Genomic DNA, 18,978 nt, shown 5'->3' with positions numbered 1-18,978 from the left:
CCTGACCAGGTTAGATAATTATAGAACATTCTATAAAACTTTGATGCCATAAAATAGACCAAACTCAGAGTAAAATAGCTTATGAACTATCAGAAATATAACACTGCTATGATTGATATGCAAAACTTGATCTACGGGAAAGCTGGAAAGTGAATGAAAGTGAGAGAGTTGGACGGTCCCGGAAGTAGCGGTGCGGCGTGTGAAGTTTCAGCTGGCTGGAAGGCAGGAGGGAAGAAAGGACGGACGGAAGACCCGCCGGCCAAGAGTTGGTCAGTAAATCCCTTATTAACATCGCTAACATTAAAATCCCACTGAAGACGTGAGCTCTATGATATCTGTGCTGGAAGATTTGGCATTGAGTTTTTTAGTGATTGAAAAGTCGCTAAATTTTGGACGTCTTTGTGGTGTCTCCAGATGGGCGCGTTGCTGGCGGGAGGTTCGGGACCAGCTCACGGGACAAGACAGACAAAAATGTCGACATTCTAACCGCTGACGAAAGAACGTGACTTTCTGGACAGTTTCACAGCAACTCAGACACACAGAAACCTCATAAGGTCAGTCCTCGCTTTATGTATGTCAGGGTTTGATACATAGCGATTCAATTATAGATCTGCTTGACGCAACGCGCAAGGAGGGTTTAGCCTCCGTGCTTGGCGCGTAGATTTTGTTTCGATTTTCAAAATTAATTGATAACAGGGAAAACTACAACCGAAAATAGAAACACTGTTGGAGTGTTTTCGGTTGTTTAGCCACTGGTAGCTATAGAGCTAAGGAGAAAACCGACAAGAACGCCGAGACTTTTCATCAGTACGAGAGTGAAAATATTGTCGTAACCCTAGCACAATATTTTGAAATTTGACAAACATAATGTGGTCTTTGTTCAATAGGAATGCAGGTTGCTACAAAATTGTTATCCACTTAGAAATTGGTCCACCAAAACACAGTTAGAAAAATATGTTCATGACGTGTTATGTTATTAATCGGTAGTAGTTTAATTGATTAATCTTGTTTATTTGAAAGTAAACAACCCAATCCAGATTAAGCTGCAAGTTGTAAATCTTTCAAAATGGTCTGAAAAGTTATTAGTCAAATGAAATTGAGAAAAGTCAGTAACACTAACAGTCGATACTAGTAGTTCTTTTTTGTAGCATGGCTGTTGCTGTAGCTGTCTTTTTTTGTTGATAAGAAACAAAACATTAACGGTTACGCACTCTTATTTGTGCTTTAATGATCTCTTATTTATTTATTTGTGTAATGTGCAATTAATAACAGCTCAGTGCTTGGTTTGCTGTGGGAAGGGTTGATAGATTGCTGAGCAAACTGGTTTGTTTGGTTAGTATTTTTCTGTTTCTCTGTAATCATTTTAGTCTGACACATGATATACATTGGTCTTGTGTCCATGGTTGGGAGTCTTTTGGGAATTCCGGTCCTTTGCGCCAGGATTTTGCCCTCAGGCTAAATACCTAGATCTCTAGGTCATCTTACCATGTTTATTAACACCAGTCCTGCCAATGTTTCCCTTGTTTTAACAACAGGGTTCGAAAGTATGTGGTGTTCCCTGGTCCCTTCTCACAGAAACCCCTATCTTTGACTTTGAGATTATTGTGTTCCAGTGTCTTTTGTCCCCCTTTCTTCATTGTTGTTCTCACTGTTTGGGAACAACTACTATGTAAATGGTACATTTAGCTCAAGTTGATTAGCCCATTGTCATTATAACAACAGGCTAATATTTTGGTAATTAAGACCGTGACCAGCCTAAGTACTGAGAAAAACCGAGAACGAGCACTTTTATTGGTTGACTTGTCCGCAAACACGATTTGTACGCTGTTATCCAATACGTGGCGAGTGAACCTTGCCATTGTTTTGATCCACTTCGCTGAAATTTCATTGTTCACTCCAGGAAAAAGATAGCAAGGCAGTGAATTGTGTATAAGGTGTGGTATTTGTTTTCTTTGCAGATCAGTTTTGAGATGTAAATGGTTTTGAGAGAAGAAAGTGGCTACTGTTAAGAGGTGTAACTGGAGGAGGGGAGTATTAGCATGGCTAATGGTGGTGTGGGTTAACTGTGGGCTGAAGTAATCCGCCTGCTGTGTCACCTCAAATATTTGTGCCAGCCTGTTCCACAGAAATACAACTTCTTGATCCCAGGATAAAATCAAAACAGGAAAAAGTGGAAATGTGGCTCTGTTGAGTTTGCAGCTTGTAAAGGAATGAATTCAGAGCAGCCCTGCAATCAGTCCCCTCCTGTTTGAGTTGAAAGTAACTCAGGGCATATCGAATGGTGAATGAATGGTGTAAAATATAACCATGTGGGCATCAAATTTCATTTGTTCTATTTTCCCATTGAAAAGTCCCAAGAATTTTGCTTGTGAATATGCACAGCATAAAACAAAAATTGCAGTACAATGATAAAGTAGAAGTTGACCTATTTATATAGTTAGTTCATGATAAGCTGCACCGTTTGCGGAACCCATCTGTTGTGATGACCCCTGACCTTCCCAGAGCCGGGGTTGTCATGCCGATGTTGTGAATGTGAGAAATTTGTTCTCAGTATGTTGCTGTGTGTGACATATGGAGTGGGAGGGGGGCAGGTTACAGTACGTGAACAACGTCCAGTCAACTGCTCAGAGGGGGGCGCAAAGTAATTGGAAGGTGTCATAAACAGAATATATGCATTCTAGCTATCTTTTGATATTATGACAGAGTGTGTCCGTTTATGTTTAAAGACGAAAATTGTACTCTGGCAATCCTATTTGAATGTGGTTGAAAGCAAAGGTTTCGATGACAATCAGTTCTGTTCTGATTTACTTGAACTTCAGCATGCTAAAGCTTAAGATTAAACACAGCAGTTGTGCTAAAAATGGCGTAGTATTGATGAGTCTAAAGTGAAGCATACATGTAATTTGACAGACTGAAATGAAAAAGAATACATTCTCTTACACCCTACAGCAATACCTCCTACCAAGGATGCTATATAGAGAGTACCATTGGAAAATGGTACCACAAAAGAAATATTTTGTCAGTCAGTATCACCCTTTAGGGTGCCAGATGACATGATACCATTATATGATATTCAATACTCTAAATATTGTATGTGTGTAATCAAGGAGGTTAAAAAGTGTGATCAGTATTTTCTACTGCGGTAATGACAATAAAGAAGAAGCGCTGAAGCCCAATACTGGTAGCAGTTTTTTAAAAGTTTGATAACCCAGCCAAGTTAACCCATACCAGTATATTGTAGTATATGTTGATGCATTGAACAAATGTTGAGACCTGTTGACAGCTTGATTTTGCCTGCTGTAGTTTGTTGTTGCTGATAGGGGGCCTCGTTGCACAGGTCTGGCCACATACAATGTACTAGTACACTGATCAGGATCTGAGTCTGAGGCAACTTACCTGATTTGATACTTTGGAAAGTTAACGCTTCATTTTGATCAAACTGTTTTTGTATAGCATATAACACTAAGTTTTAAAGCTGTTTTATTATCAACAGTGTTACAGTAAGAAGACTTTTATTTTGATCTTGGGAGGTCTCCCTCCTTTGATCGATAAAAACATTTAACGATGATTAAGGCAAATAAGACCATTGTGTGCTGCAAGAAAGTTATTCGTCTATCTAGTACCTGGGGAAATTCCAGTTACATGTATCGAAATTCCATCGTCTCTGGGTATATTCCTTTTGGGAACATGCTATTGTTTCCATGCTAGTGTCAACGGTATATTTGTGTACCATGCCAGAGTTCCCAAGTGACTCCAAAATGCCTCAGTCAGTTGTACAGGAGTTACCATACAAAAACTGCTATTGGCCTTTCTGTAGTGGATGTAATGTTGAATTGATATAGAAGTATGTGTTTCTAGTGGGGCAAGCTAGCCATCATTTTCACATCTGTCACCAAGGTGGACAAAAAATGCACCCCTTTTTATATGTATTATCCCATTCTGCTTGCAGAAAATCCTCCCTTTTTGCTTCAATGGTTTATCCCTCTAACATAAGTCACCCTGGGAATTGTTCATGTGTCAGCTGATCTCCATTCCAAAAGTTTTCCCCTGACCCGCCTCCCCCGCCCTGAGTACTGTGTACACTTCCCAGTAAACCTATCTCAGTAAACAGTGTGCTTTTGTACCAGGCCGCTGCCTCTGGGCCTGTCTTATAGAACACGGGCTCGCCCAAGGCAGAAGTGGGTTATTCTATCCACACTCAGGACCGATTACTTACACAGTGCGGCTGTAATTGATTTTGGTGGGGTCCTGATGATCAGTTTTCTTCCCGCGCTCAAACATCAGAGGACAGGAAACAAGAGTTAGCTGCGGAGGTTCTCAGTTCCGACAGTTCTGATTGCTTGTTCCTGGGGCCGGACTTCTACATCACTGAAAACTCCAACGGGAGTGCAGGGACCAAAGATGGGGGTCAGCAAACAGCAACATGGTAAAACTTTGCTTCTCCTTTCAGTTTGTGGTCTGAATAATGGACCCCATGTCGACCTTTTCAGAGCCTCCCTGCATGTTCTGTGGGCCGGGTAGTCAGTAAAAGGTCGGGGAAATTTGGCTCATTGTTGGGATGTGTTTGATTGTGATTTGTCAGGCTGCGCGCTGGTAACGCTTGCCTGAACATATTGATCAGGTTGGCATGAATGTCACCGTTTTCCCATGAAAGTCATCGGAATAGGAGAGCTATATGCCAGTGGTGGCACATGTACTCTGAAATTACTTGTCATTCAAGCAGAGTTTGCACAGCAAATGTCAAATGCTAGCTCTCTGTATGTTTTGTACTTCCTGAGAGAAACATTTGCCCAGAAACACCTAAAAACCCAATACTACCCTCCTATATTCATCAGACATGAAAAGCAACTGCTACCAATCATTGTTTTTAAACTACTTCTGGCTGTTTTTCTCATAGATATTGCAAAGATCCATGCCAGTATCACTTTATAGAATAATTACAGGAATACCAGATTATAACGTCCATTTATTGGGTTTATTTTCCACCTCAGGTGACCCTAATCAAAGTAGACGTTGGTTGGTTTTACCCTGGAGGATTTATTGACTGCAGTATCCAGGCACCTTAAATGAAATTTCATGGGTTTAAGTTTAGCAACAGAGGCTTGGATACAACTGCCACAAGAACTGCCCTTCGATTTTTTGCCGTGTTCTACGAGGGTAGCGTATAAAAGGTTTTAATTGTTATAGTACAGAAAACACACCACGGTTCATACTTAACTGTGTAAACTTGACCTCTGTGTGTTAAACTGAACAGATACTTCAACCCACTGTTTAGAAAGGCTAACATAAACATCTTTTATGTTCTTAGTTTTATAATGTGTGACACCCCATCCCATAAGGGCACTGTTAATGACTTTACCAACTAAACCAACATCACCCAGGACTTCAATGAACAGTTACCAGTTACTTTAACGATGTACAGATAGGTCCCTCCACAGGCTGGACTGTTGGCTCTGAGACTGTTACAAACAGAACTGCCCAGTCTTATTTACCCGCTGAACAACATGTCAAATGTTTGCTCTCCTTTAATGTTGCAGCTCTATTGGGAGTGGTATTGAGAATAGGACACTCAAGACTTGAGAACTGTTTCTAAATATTGACTGGAAACTTTGTACCTTTCTAGTTGGAGAAGGGATCAACTTGTTTGTGAGGGACCTCAAACGAGTAAATTTCCCAGGGTGTGTACCTGCATGGTGGGATAATGCCTGCGTGCTGGCAGAACGAGCGTTCGCGGGGATTGACCTTTCTTGTGTCCCGGGTTAGTTTACAGAACAATCCGTCAGGCTTTCTCAGGATTGGTCGGTCACAGGTCCTGAAACAGTAGATGGTGTTTTGGGTAAGGTATGGAGTAAAGAGATGGTTTATTGGATCATTCCCACCACCCAGATTGAATGTCTGCTCCTGTATTTATGTTTCGCCAACGAAACATATTGTTTTTGTCAGGTTTCTTCTTCTCCTTCTCCTTCTCCTTCTCCTTCTTCTCCTGTCAAATCTTCAAATCGCTTCTTCTCGGTCGTCCGTCGACCAAATAAGCTGAAATTTGGTATGCAGGTAGAGTATGTGTATACCCCTAGACCCTTTTAAAATTTTTTTGATATAAGTTTTTAAAATGATTTTATGGAGGTTTTTTGGTCATTTTCAGACAAAAGTCGCACATTATGGCCTCCAGTGCCGTGGTGTTGAAACCTGAGGACCTGAAATTTGGTTTAGTTGTGCATTGGATATTTACCCAAAGGACCCCATTATTTTTTTTGGCATACACTACTTCAAAATGATTTATTTTGCAATTTTTTTATGCAATTTTTGGTTATTTTCTGTCGGGGCCAGCAAGAACTAGGTCATACTGTAACATAAGCCCTCCTACACTCACCCCTTTCTAGGACGTAAAACCAAGCAGATGTCAGGGTACCTATACTAATGGTATTACAGAAAGTTATATGTACCTTATGTTACATGGTACGGATGTTATATTTGACATGTACGTACCGTTAGCAAAGGTGATCACACCTGGCCATGAATTATGCTAATTTGCATAATTCCTGCATAAACTTGTATTTCCCTTACCGTGACAACATGTAGGTACATATAGGAAAGGTGAAAGCACCTGGACATAACTTATGCTCATGAGGACCTCATTTGCATAAATTATGCAGAAACTTTGATTTGCCCAGGAGTTCTTTTGGGACAGCCCACTTCTTACATGAGGAGTATGGGCGAAACATCCTGAATTTGCTCTTAAAGCAAATGACGGCCAGTCTAGTTTTTCCTTTCTTTGGCCCCTTTGGCCAATTTGTCCCTTCCGTTTTAAAAGGTGTTTTTCATTTAAAGTTCCACATCAAGGTAGTTACCCAGTAGGTGATGTTTGTTTGGAAAGGTGTTGTTAGTGTTGTAATTTTAGCTTGAACGTTTGGAACTGGTTGGGAAATAAACCATTGCATGGAACTTGAGGAGCTGAAAGGTACATTACCTGTATCAGTTATCTCACACTACTTATCAACATTATCACTTACCACCAGGAACTGATGTGGGGGTGGATAAAGACTTGAGTCATTTCTTAAATAATAGATGGCCAAGCACTTCCTGGTGTCACTTGTCTTCTTCTGTGTGTGGATATATCAGTTGATAATTCATGAACATCAGATAAAGGAATGAATGGATTGAAAAGAATCATCACTTACATGTATGAGTGGTCTTTATGTACAGTACCCTTTATCACATGCATGGGTCCTTTTACTAAAGTTTTAGTACATTTGTATTACAAGCTATCACCTGGTGTCAGATTGATTACTTATCACACTGACCATTTCAGTGGTATCAATTATCACAAGGGTATACATTTATTACCATATGTGTGCTCATGACTTTTTTGGTTTTAGTCTCTAATTAGCTAATCATCCCTTGCTTGAGTTCTGTTTTTACTATTATGATATTATCAGCGTTTTTCATATCATAAAGATGCATATGCCAGCTCCCTGGGGTAGAAGGGGTTACAACTTACAAGTGTGTTGATTGTCTGGTGTGTTGACTTTTGAGGTGAAGGAAGGCATAATGTCAGTGAGTCAGCTATAACCAACAGGAAGTCTGTATTCGCAGGTATCTTGTATGCTTGTCTACTTCTCAGGGCACATTTCTCCCCTTTGTGTGTACAGTTCTTAGAGAGTTGGTATAGCTAGACAGGTGGAGTTCCTCAGGTTCTGTCCAGGTGTGACCTGCAGGTTATAAAACAATGTCTTGGTGAAGTTAGGTTACATTTCCAAGGAATTAGGTACACTTAACTCCTGTTACTCTCACTTCAACCAACCATAAAGCAGGACACAGAGCTTAATTTGTTCAGCCTGCTGCTGGGATAAATGATTGTCTCCACTCTGAGACTGAAGATAAACCAATCAATTAGAAGGGAACACTGACGATTTCCGTTCATAGGAAATGTGATTTTCTCGTGTTCAGCTCCAGCTGAGGCCTTATTCATGTCTGGGTGATGTACATGTAGGAATAAGAACAGATAAATCTGATTATCTGATGTATACTATAGAATTGTTAGCTATTAGAAATAGTTCAATTATCATGTTGCCATATGATATATAATATAATACATTAAACCTGCTGCAATTATCGCGCAATAAAGTTCTTCTTCTATAAACAAGGAATAAGGAGGTTCCATAGTTTTGTTTGGCTGTTTTTGATGAGTAGTAAACAGAATTAATGCTGAGGTTTCAAATATACATACAATGTAGACTCTCCACAGGAAATGTTTAAGTTCATTGTCTATTACAAGTAGCTTGTCTATTGTAATAATAGTGATCAGTAGTAGAACGGGTGGATTGTTGTTCTTTACCTGTGGACAATTGTTTATGCATGGTAGTATTGTGACATATGGATGATGGTAGTAGGTGACAGTGCAACTACTCAGGTGAGAGCTGCAACTACAGAGGAGGATTATGTGAAATATTCAGAAAAGTGTGTTTGCGAGGGTGGTTATGAATTCAAATTGTAGTCATGGAGATAGGAATTCTTGATATACGTATAGTGTATAGTATAAGAAAAGCAATTATTGTACATTTGTGTGTAAAGCGATTACAAGTTGGTTTCAAAAAGTGGCTGACTCCCAACACACTAATTGAAGAGTAGGGGTGACCCAGTGTGCTTTCCTATAAAACTTAGCTGTCGCAAAGCAATATTGCACTACCAGATATCAAAAAATATTACACTTTGTCTCAAGCATTACATGTCACATATGATGGAAGAAGAAAAGAAAAGAACTAACTTCTGTAGTTCATCTTACCTTCCTAACTCTCATTCTCACTCGTCCAGCTCCCTCAGGCACACATTTAACCATAACAGCCTGAAAGGACCACTCCTCTGTTTGTTGATGGTCGGGAGCTAATTACTTGTGAAATACCGACCTGCAGCCAGAGAGGCAACATTTTTACTTATCAGTTTAAATCTCAGGACTGGAGAATTAATTCTGTCCACAGGTGGGACCTAAAGACAAGAGGTTTGCTTTGCCAAGCATAAAACATTTCCACATGAGTGAAAAGAGTTACAGTGAGGTCTAACTAGTTAATAGAATGTAATTAGTACTTGTGTGGAGTTAATGAGAGGGGAAAATTGTATTGTAATTGTCAGGGGAGAGCGGGAGGGGAGATGACCTAGAGCAACAGGTTGCCTATCTGGCATATCGCCCACCCATGGTCTGCTGGGTACTGTAAACAGTAGGGGTTATCCACAGAAGGGTGTAGGATAGGCACCTGTGCTGTGGGTGTGAGTTACGCTGGTGGGAATCCAGGTGACACTTGTGAGTGGAGAATTCTGGTGAGGAACTCCTACAGATAGGAGAGGGCTCAGGAAATGCTGGGTGCAAGAAATACTGGAAGGAAGCCTAGTTTCACCTAAGGGAGTGAGAGACAATTGTTAAAACACAGGTGAACATCGTGACAGTTAAGAATTCCATTGCGATGACATAGTATCTCTGGATAAGCAACAGTGGTAGGAATCCTTGCAGACATAGGGACAGTGTGGTTTGTCTGACTCATAGAGTCATACAGGTTACTACAAGGGACTCACTATGACAGGCTGCCAAGGTAAGATCTTTTATGATTGTCAACTCTACCTTCATGTAAACAGTAAAATGATAAGTTGTTATGAGAGCATTTTCTCATATCTTGGATCTCAGTAGGAGAACCTTGCAGAGAAACTGTAGCCTAAACTAGGCTCCACAGGTCGCTGGAAAAGTAGTAGACATCTAGGTCGCAAACTTTACAGTACTCCATGGCCAGCTCACTCCTCTGGTATGTTATCTGTCTATTTGGCCAATTTCTACTATCTTGGAGCCTGGTAGGGGCTAGAGAAACTGGGTTTTGACAGAATTTTTGCTGTTTCATCCTTCTTCAAAGTCAGTTTTATCTTTGGAACTCTCAAAACTGCATAATAACTACATGTATGATGGCAGAGTGATATGAATAAGTCATACGGTCACAGTACCATTTTATTGTAAGAAGTATGAAACTACATAGATAGGAGCAGATATTATAAATCATGAATATCACATGTGGACAAAAACTTGGACCTAACTGCACTTCACTACAGTAGAGAAAGCGACCACTTCTATCTTGGTTTTAGTCAACAAAGGTTTAATTGTTATTTAGTGATAGTTGCCATCAAGGCAAGTAGACAGGTGGGCCACCAGGTGTGTCATTACCTGGCTTCAGGATTGCTCTTACCTCAGTGCAGGTGTGTTATTACCTGTGGGAATCCCATTTTAGCTCAAGACACAAAAAATAATCCCACAAGACTCTTCTGAGGTTGTGAGGTGAAACCTTACACCATCTGACTTGTAACCTGTAGTAAGAGGACTATCATATTCATTACTATTTCTCCTCAGTACTCCATGTTAAGTACAACTAAATTCTAGTGGTTTCCCTTTTAGCAAGGATTTAAAACCTTTTTATGGCCAATGGGAATTGTGTTGAAGTGCCAATCATCAGGCTGATAGTAAGTTATCATGGTGGAATGTCCTAATATCCCATTGTACCCACAGTTACTATGACAGTCTTCAAAATGTGTCATGCATATCCTTAAATGTGTCTGTACACATTTAGTCGACACAACAGATTTGTTGTGCAGCATTGTACTTCAAGGGTGCACTATCACAGATAGCAAAGGTGGGAGGAAACTGGAAGACCAGTTGTCCAACCCCCTTATTTACGCCTCCCTTAGGGCCCATGTATCCCTGTAGTCAGGATGTTGTAGAAACATCAGGAAACAGGTTGTTGCCACATACCTGTCCCTAATCTGCAGGTTGAGATCACCTGGATTCCTGCCCACCTGTGTAATGTGGGTCGTCATAACAATGCTGCGGCTGTGCAAAAGATTTTGGCTCTCCAATGTTACGAAGGAGGAGTAAAATGGGGAGAGGATAATCCACATATGTGACTAACCACATCTGGCCTCTGCATGCATTCATGCACTGGATTCATTTTAAAATTGCTCTTTTCTTTCTTCAAATCTTTTTCAATCAAGTGCTAACAACGTTGTGGCTTAATTCCTACATCCGGAGGGATAACAGTACTGGTTCCACAGACTTCATGGTCTTTAGATCATTCAGGTATAAAGATTGATATCTGATTTCACCACTCAATGCGAGAATGTCAGATTTTCTGCTCCACTTTGCTTCTTAAGATAGAATTCCAATTCAATGAGTTAAAGTCTAAGTCTTCAGTATTCAGATTTTACAGAAAAAAGGACAATTTACTGAACCTACGAAACAAAAAGGTTCTTTGTCCTCCAGGGTAGTACAATGAAAATTCCTGCCAGCCACAGTCTGTACTGAGTGCTGCTTATCACTTTTAAAAACGCCTTCCAACCTGCACCTGTCCGATAGGGACGTGCACATCTGGCCATGCATGGTGACAGGTACCCTGTAGGACTGTTTACCTGCGTCACTATGACCAGGTAAGGAAGGATGTGGCCTGTCCTCACCTTCATGGCTCCACTGGTCTGTCAAGATTTCCTGAATTCCCGCCAAGCTGTCTCAAGGACAACTTGACCATCAAGGCAATCTCTTTCCTCTTCCTAGACAAGTAAAAATAAACTAATAATGAAAAAACTAATATTTTAGTCTGTTCGGTCCTACGGATGATTTGTCATAATAGTAAACCATGATAACATTTATAATTTACTGTAGCTCCTCTTGGATTTCATTTGTTGCAGCACTTTAAGTTAGGTTAACATACTGTTCTACAGTAAGGCAATCTGTCCCGACACTGTAAATGTTACGTTTTACAGTAGCTCCTTCTAACACTAAAATACCACTTTCTACAGTATAGGTAGTGCCATGTTTTCAGAAGCTATTAAAAGACCAATTATCAGTTTACCTGATGTTGTAGGGTTTCTGTCCTGTTTTGTCTCACGGTTAGTTAAGCAGGAAGGACTAATACCTGTGCCGACATTCCGTAACAACAAAAGTGGCCTTGTTAACAGTGTAGCTCACAAGGATGTTGTCCCACGGTCTTCACCTGTATGACTCCACAGGAAACCCCCAACTGAACCGAATGTCTCACCAGCAAGCTAAGGTTTGTGATTCTAGTATTATGTGACTGTGTGATGGGAAGATATCAAGTTAGGGTTATAGTATAAGTAGTCGGTTTTATACAGGCTTGCACAGATTGGCTGGTAGATTGCACACTTTACCACAAAATGTCAACAGCCATTAGATCATTGTATGATGTCATGTCTTAGCAGGCATCCTGAAAAGGTCAAATGAAGAAGGACCCTTGCTATTTGTGAGGTATAGGCTGTTTTTCTGTGATGAGCTGGTGATGACACTGTGAAGAGCTTGAGTTGACGGATGTTTAGATACTACCCAATGTTGTTGTGCTGGGTTGTGTAGACATGCATTAGCAGAGACAACAGGAAAGAGTCATCAACCTGGTTCTCATCGTCGGGAGGGGCAGATAGGTAAGTAGGTTGCCATGCTGTCCTGACTCACAACAACCTGGAACAAATACATGCTTCTGCCTGAAATGCACACCTGCCCACTTTAGATAAAAGCACCTACTCCTTTCTGGAATAGACACACGCATTTAGCAGAACAAATACCTGCACTCACTTGGAACAAATCCATGCACTCACCTGGAACAAACACCTGCCCTCACCTGGAACAAACACCTGCCCTCTGACCTGGAACGAACACCTGCCCTCGCCTGGAACAAACACCTGCCCTCGCCTGGAACAAACACCTGCCCTACCTGGAACAAATACCTGTCCCCACCTGGAACGAACACCTGCCCTCACCTGGAACAAACACCTGCCCTCGCCTGGAACAAACACCTGCCCTACCTGGAACAAATACCTGTCCCCACCTGGAACGAACACCTGCCCTCACCTGGAGCAAACACCTGTCCCCACCTGGGACAAACACCTGTCCCCACCTGGAACAAACACCTACCCTCACCTGGAACAAACACCTGCCCTCGCCTGGAACAAACACCTGCCCTCGCCTGGAACAAACACCTGCCCTCGCCTGGAACAAACACCTGCCCTCATCTGGAACAAACACCTGCCCTCACCTGGAACAAACACCTGTCCTCACCTGGAACAAACACCTGTCCTCACCTGGAACAAACACCTGGCTCTACCTGGGACAAACACCTGCCCTCACCTGGAACAAACACATGTCCTCACCTGAAACAAACACCTGCCCTCACCTGGAACAAACACCTGTCCTCACCTGGAACAAACACCTGGCTCCATCTGGGACAAGCACCTGTCCTCACTAAGAATAGATTGCTACCCTGGCCTGGAACAAATTTCAGCATTCAACTTCATGTGTATTTTTTTTACCTCCCATTCAAGTTTCTCCCATTTGTACATACTTCCATTCTTTTGTACTGTACCCTTTGTACTGCAATGTACAAAGGGCTTCCATAACCTGCACACGAATGGTTTAGGTGAGGCCCACCTCTTTCTTCTGTATGGGCACATGACTATATCCCTGTGTGATGTCACCAGTTGGCTTCAATACAGATCATTTGTACAGTATATCCCAGGAGGAAGCCAACAGCTTAGGCATTATTGACATAGTTACTGCTAGGTACTAGCGAGTTGCCATCTAAGTTGTGTGCAGTCTGTAAGGTATGTACATGTACATAGAAAAAAGGATCTACTATTAATACCAACTGCAGAGGTAACATATTCCAAGTCATTGTTTCTGAAAGTTCATTTTGAAATTCTTCTTTCAATGAATTCATAATATGTTCTTTGTCATCTTATACATAACGTACGTAGATGCAAGCATTCACTCCTATTATTATTTACAATTTACTGTATCTATTTATCTGTAATTTTGTGTCAATGAAACTGTAGAAAACTAACATGCAGGGATCACACATAATGCCCATGCTCCTTTTGTAAACTGTTCCAGCACTCTGCGAAATGTTTGCTGTACTTAAAGTCTTTCCTGTATGAAGTTATGGCTGTTACCTGTGTGGGTGCTGCTGGGATTACTCAGATGTTCTTTTATCATAGCAGCATGACTGCTTCTTGGAAGGAAATGTGATGCAGAAGCAGGATAAAAACTTAAACCCAGAATCTGGGGTGTCTTCTTTTAAGTTTGCCATGTTTTGATATGCAGTGTCTTGCAAACACTGAGCATTGGAGTAGGCTTACACGTATGTTTGTATGTTAGGAATGTATAAACTTGTGTGACATGTGTGAGCTATATATCTGTTGGGTCAAGAACATCAGTGTTCTACGTAACTCACAAGGAATGTGCAATACAAAATGTAAACGTAACAATATTTACAAAATAAGGAACTAAGTTTGAGCTACATGATTTATTGTTCTTCTGCACAACTTGTCTTTAAAAGCTGTCTATTTCGACATGTCTGTTTGCCCTTCTTGTTTGGAATATCCATTTATTTTGAACTTAGTGTCAAAGCCTGATTACAAACACAGGTCTCCTTGAGGCTCAAGGTCAACTGTGTATCTATGGGTCACAGTCACTGTTAGGCTTTTTTATTGTCACCCTCTACTTTCATGTGTTTCTACTTTTGATAATTGTAACATTTGATTGCATAGAAAAGGAGCATTCTTGACATAACGCCCTAAACTTGATTATAAGTATATATTTAACATCAAAGGATGAGAAGTTTTACTGTGTTTTGAAGGTCCACAAGATAAAAGCTACAGTATGGTGGGAATGTTATCCCGCTATTCAGTTGTCCTGTGGCCATGAGTTGTTTCCTACTTTGATGTAGGACTTCAAAGCTTCCCTGCATGGTGTTGTGAGCAGGGCAGGCAGGCAGCAGGGTGGGGTACAGTAAGTGGTTTAGGCAGCAACAAGTCAACTTCATGCTGCTTATACTTTTGGCTATGGTATTACTCAATTTTGGTTAGTTTGTTTCCAGCTAGAAACAAAAGGCATTTCCAGTGACATAATTTCTGAGGTATACTGGACAGTTTCAACAGTCACCTAGTGTCTCTTGCAAGTCATCAGATGTTAGTCTGTGCGCCTGTGCTGTGTGAAGCCTATTCCTGCAGGACCATGTTGTAACCTACACCAAGAAGGTTATGGTGGTGTGTGTGTGATTGTCTGTTTGTCTGTTAGTAAACAGCATAACTTGAGAAGTTGTGGATGAATCTTTGATATTTGGTACATTGGTGGGTGTTGGCAAAATGGACAAATTAATAGATTAAGGGCCCCCTAGAGGCTTTCCATTTCACTACGACAGGACTTTCAGTTTAGATATCTTGTTCTTAGTGTTGTACAAGTATTTTACCTTGTCATTGAAGGAAAAACATGAAATAACAACATCTGGATGCAAACCAGGTCTCTCAATTGTTCTGGCCATTTGTGTCAGACTTGGTGGGACAAGCTGTGGGGTCTGGGAGTTTGGAGTCACTTGAACTGCTGCGAGTCATGCCACGTCTCAAGACAATCTCAAGACATGTCAGCAGAGCGGGAGTGTTGTGTCTGGTGTAGACGTGCCTGACGAACAGTCAGGGTTGTCCTGCTGTGTCACACTCACACCTCCTCACTGTACAGGCCTGGCATCAGTCAGCAAGTGTGTCCTCCATTTACAGTCAGAACCATCAAGGCACATGTACATGTGGGGATTGATCCCAGGTAGATCCAGACCTAAGCCCTCAGGTAAGGTGCGGAATTGCAAACTCACGTGCACATAGTAGTGGTGCACTTCTGGCTTAACAGTTCTGTAGCAAACAGTTATATACTGGTTTCTGGAAGCAGTATGCAGATTATTGGATTGACTGTCAACAGCGGATAATGACATGCTAGTAGTATCAAGGTAAGGGTGTTGCCACTACGTACTCCTGATGTAACCAGGTAGATCACATACCTTTGTCCTCAGTTGCCAAGCTGACTCCTTAGTAACGGAATGGCAGAAATCATAATTAGGTTCGGAAGGAACTGGCATTATCTACTGCTGGTACTTGTGTTACCCTGCTTACCCTGCTCGCTGTCCAAAACATAACCTAAAACTTAGTAAAAGATTATTAAAGTTTTGATCCATGTACCTTGGTACATGTAGCTGTTGTTAGGGAAGAATTAGAGTATTGGCTTTGTATGAGAGGAAAATTTCTTGACCTTTTGTTAAAATGTATCATGTACTTAGAAAATCCCACTTTTGGATAGAATTGGCTCAAATATATCTTTAGGAATATGTCTATTCACTATCTTGCTGCTTTTTTATTTGAAGTGAATTTTTTGTTAGTAAAGATGATATCATCTCTACATGTTTGAGTGCAGCAGAAAGCTCAGCTCAAAGTTATCCCCAGAATCTATGGTATTGTTGTTGTTACCATTTTACTCCTTCAACACAATCTTTCTGCCTGTGTGCCTTTCTGTAACTGGTTTAAGTTGGCTGTGAAAGCCCTGCTTACGTCAGCGGGGTAAGCCTTGTTTACAGACCCAGCGCTGTTTGTCGTTCAGTGTTCTATGGTTAGTCATGAGAACAGAGGCAGAGCAAACGTTAACGTTTGCTGAACGTGCTTGAAGGGAAGGCTCAGCCAACTGGGGAAACTGGCAATTAGGTTCGCCTTGTTTACAACCCCGGTACGTGCGGCCGCAATCTTGAAAGACGTCCACTTTGTGTGTAGCGACAAGACCATCCGCCATGCTCCGCTGTACTCTACAGTGATGGAGAGATAACACAGCGCAGAGAAATCACGGCGAGCGTTCCGCTCATTCCCGGCACGTCCTTGCGTTCCCAGCATTGCGCTCGTTGAGTGCAAACACGAGAGGGCTCTTGGCGGGTCAACAGGACGAGACCAGCACGACCTCGGCACGAACCGTTGGGCCCGTTTGTTGATCCACTGATGTTTACTCTGTCAATTGAAAAGTCTGTCTAGGATGGTTCAGCCCAGTCCAATATCAGTTGTTGTGGATGGAGCCATCGATGGACACATTTGATTACAGCTGCAGGGCTGTTTGGAAAAAGATCTGATTTGCATCTGTGAAACTGAAAGCTTGTTTAACACTGAACTTTGGAAGGAAAGGTCTTTGTTTGAGTGTGGCAGATTTGTGGAAGTCTGCACAAGTCAGGGAGTACATGCCTAACTAGCCTATGGCCTCCACAAGTCTTCACGGTTAGGACTGCTTACAACCAGCTCCCACCATGCAGACTGCAGACAGGGTTGTTCTGCTGGTCAGGCTCAAGATCACTTCAGGTGAGTCGAACACCATCAGGAGACAGGAGGGTTCTTGTCCGCTCTTAACATCACTTTATTCATGTTCAAGTACCCTTCCACTTGTTCAGGACTTGTCATGGCAGTCTCTCCAATATGTCTGTCATGTCCAACACTATGTCATCAATACAATGTTTTGGCATGTACTTAATGGATACTTATTTGGCTTAAGACATAATATGCAGTAAATTTGATTACATTACTTTTATTTATGGTTTGACTTTGACCCCTTGGCAAGAGATTACTCAGAACCAACACTCCTCAAGTATATTTTCCAGTGGTGCAACAAGTTAGTATATAACATTATATCTTTGGCTTGACTCAGTGTCGGAAGTCGAGAGAGACACCAATGTTTCCCTTGCAAAGGCACCGCCCTGGTGAAACTGAGCAGGACTGCACTGGACCTTCTCACTGCCACCACGGGCAAGGTCGTGACCAAGGTTACATGTGTTCAGTGGCGTTGGACTGTGTAATGTCACAGCCAGGCAGCTGGAATCTGGCAGGGAACATCTTACAGTCGTGGGCAAGGCTGTCTTTGTTTGTTCCAAAGGATTGGCAATGTCCAGTCTCCAAGCAGATCTTTGGAGGAATATTTGTACTCTTTTTCTAACGGTTGCATTTTCCCACACAGCATTCCGAAAATTCAATTCTGGACTCAACATAAGCACTCCAAAAAGGGTGTGATTTTCCTGCTGATATCTGCTTGGAGATCAGTTAGGTCAGGGACTGAGCCAGCTCCAGCCTATCAGGCCATCTGTCCTCCTCCCTACCCTGTTATCCTTGTCTGATTGGGGCAGGAAAGTGTGAAATGGAGAATTCATCAGGGCCCAGTTGGTAGGCCAGGTTATCTGTCACACTTGATAGGTGGATCTACTCCCCCTGCTGGAGCCAGGCAGTAATAATCAAAGTCAGTGATGCTCAGGTGTAGCTTTAAACAATGCATGGGTAATCAGTGGGAGGGGGAGGCAGGGGTTTTGTCACTCAGAAGCTGAAATGAGAGCAACTTTGTCTGAAATGAATCAATTTATAGATGAATAGAAAATAGAGTTCAACATAGCTTGTCATAAGATTTTGCTGTATGGTTGTGAAACTACCAGTACACGACGTAATCCTCGTGTTTATAATGATCATCGTCATCATCGGTCAACTGTGGAACAGGCGACTCAGTTCCTTCTGTCGTTGGCCTGTTGAACGATCTGCTTTGGTGTGAGTTTATAATGATAAATAGAACATTATTATGGTCCTAATAAGGAAGTCACATACATGAACATTATAGCCATATATTATTAAAGTGTACCTACATGTTCAGACAATAAATGTATTTATGACCCTTGTATTTCATGATATGGACAATAAGAAGTTAAATGTGTTATAAGGTCCCTTGACAACACAGAAGTACAACATTTATCCAATCTAAATACATTTCCTCCATGGATCTGGGCACTGGGGCACATTAATCAGTTCACCTGCTAAGCAAAGGCTCCCCCGGGTTACTGTAACAACCATGTCTTTATTGGGGTCAAATAGAAGTCATGATAATGAGAAGGGCACAAACATTAAGTTATTAATTGAAACAGTGATTGACATTCATGGTATTGTAACCGGCATGTATGTCGCAAACTGTTACATATAGGAGGTTCAATCAATAGTTTCATAGATGATTAGAACCTCCTTGGTTACATGAAGGACATTCTCCAGGCATTCTCAGCATTATTTGTCTCAAATTTGAACAAATAAGACCTGTGTCTCATTTTTTGGTTATTCCCTCCCAGG

The 18,978-nt window shown here is 41.6% G+C and overlaps 1 protein-coding gene and 1 long non-coding RNA gene across 5 annotated transcripts in view; one reads left to right on the top strand and one right to left on the bottom strand.

Moving 5' to 3' along the window:
• Positions 1–157: 157 nt before the first annotated feature.
• LOC136430730 (leucine zipper putative tumor suppressor 2 homolog) overlaps positions 158–18,978 on the top strand; it is a 54,521-nt gene continuing 35,700 nt past the window's right edge. Inside the window, exons 1-2 of one of the 3 annotated variants that reach the window (XM_066421579.1) lie at positions 158–269; positions 415–554. The gene's annotated coding sequence lies outside the window, so the exon portion shown is untranslated. Of the gene's footprint in view, positions 270–414; positions 555–4,063; positions 4,427–17,082; positions 17,188–18,978 lie in introns of those variants that run through there. The other 2 variants (XM_066421581.1, XM_066421585.1) reach the window with 2 other exon arrangements.
• On the bottom strand, positions 6,764–11,723 carry LOC136430733 (uncharacterized). Of its 2 annotated transcripts, none has more exons than XR_010754931.1 (3): positions 11,479–11,723; positions 8,783–9,389; positions 6,764–7,709 (listed from the first exon to the last, which is right to left on the bottom strand). It is a non-coding gene; the product is annotated as an uncharacterized lncRNA (long non-coding RNA). The 2 variants fall into 2 exon arrangements; XR_010754930.1 differs by lacking the exon at positions 11,479–11,723 and having other exon boundaries at positions 8,783–8,903; positions 9,249–9,799.

Source organism: Branchiostoma lanceolatum, chromosome 3, assembly GCF_035083965.1.
Source record: "Branchiostoma lanceolatum isolate klBraLanc5 chromosome 3, klBraLanc5.hap2, whole genome shotgun sequence".
Taxonomy (NCBI): Eukaryota; Metazoa; Chordata; class Leptocardii; order Amphioxiformes; family Branchiostomatidae; genus Branchiostoma; species Branchiostoma lanceolatum.
This window is presented reverse-complemented; position numbering and strand designations above follow the sequence as displayed.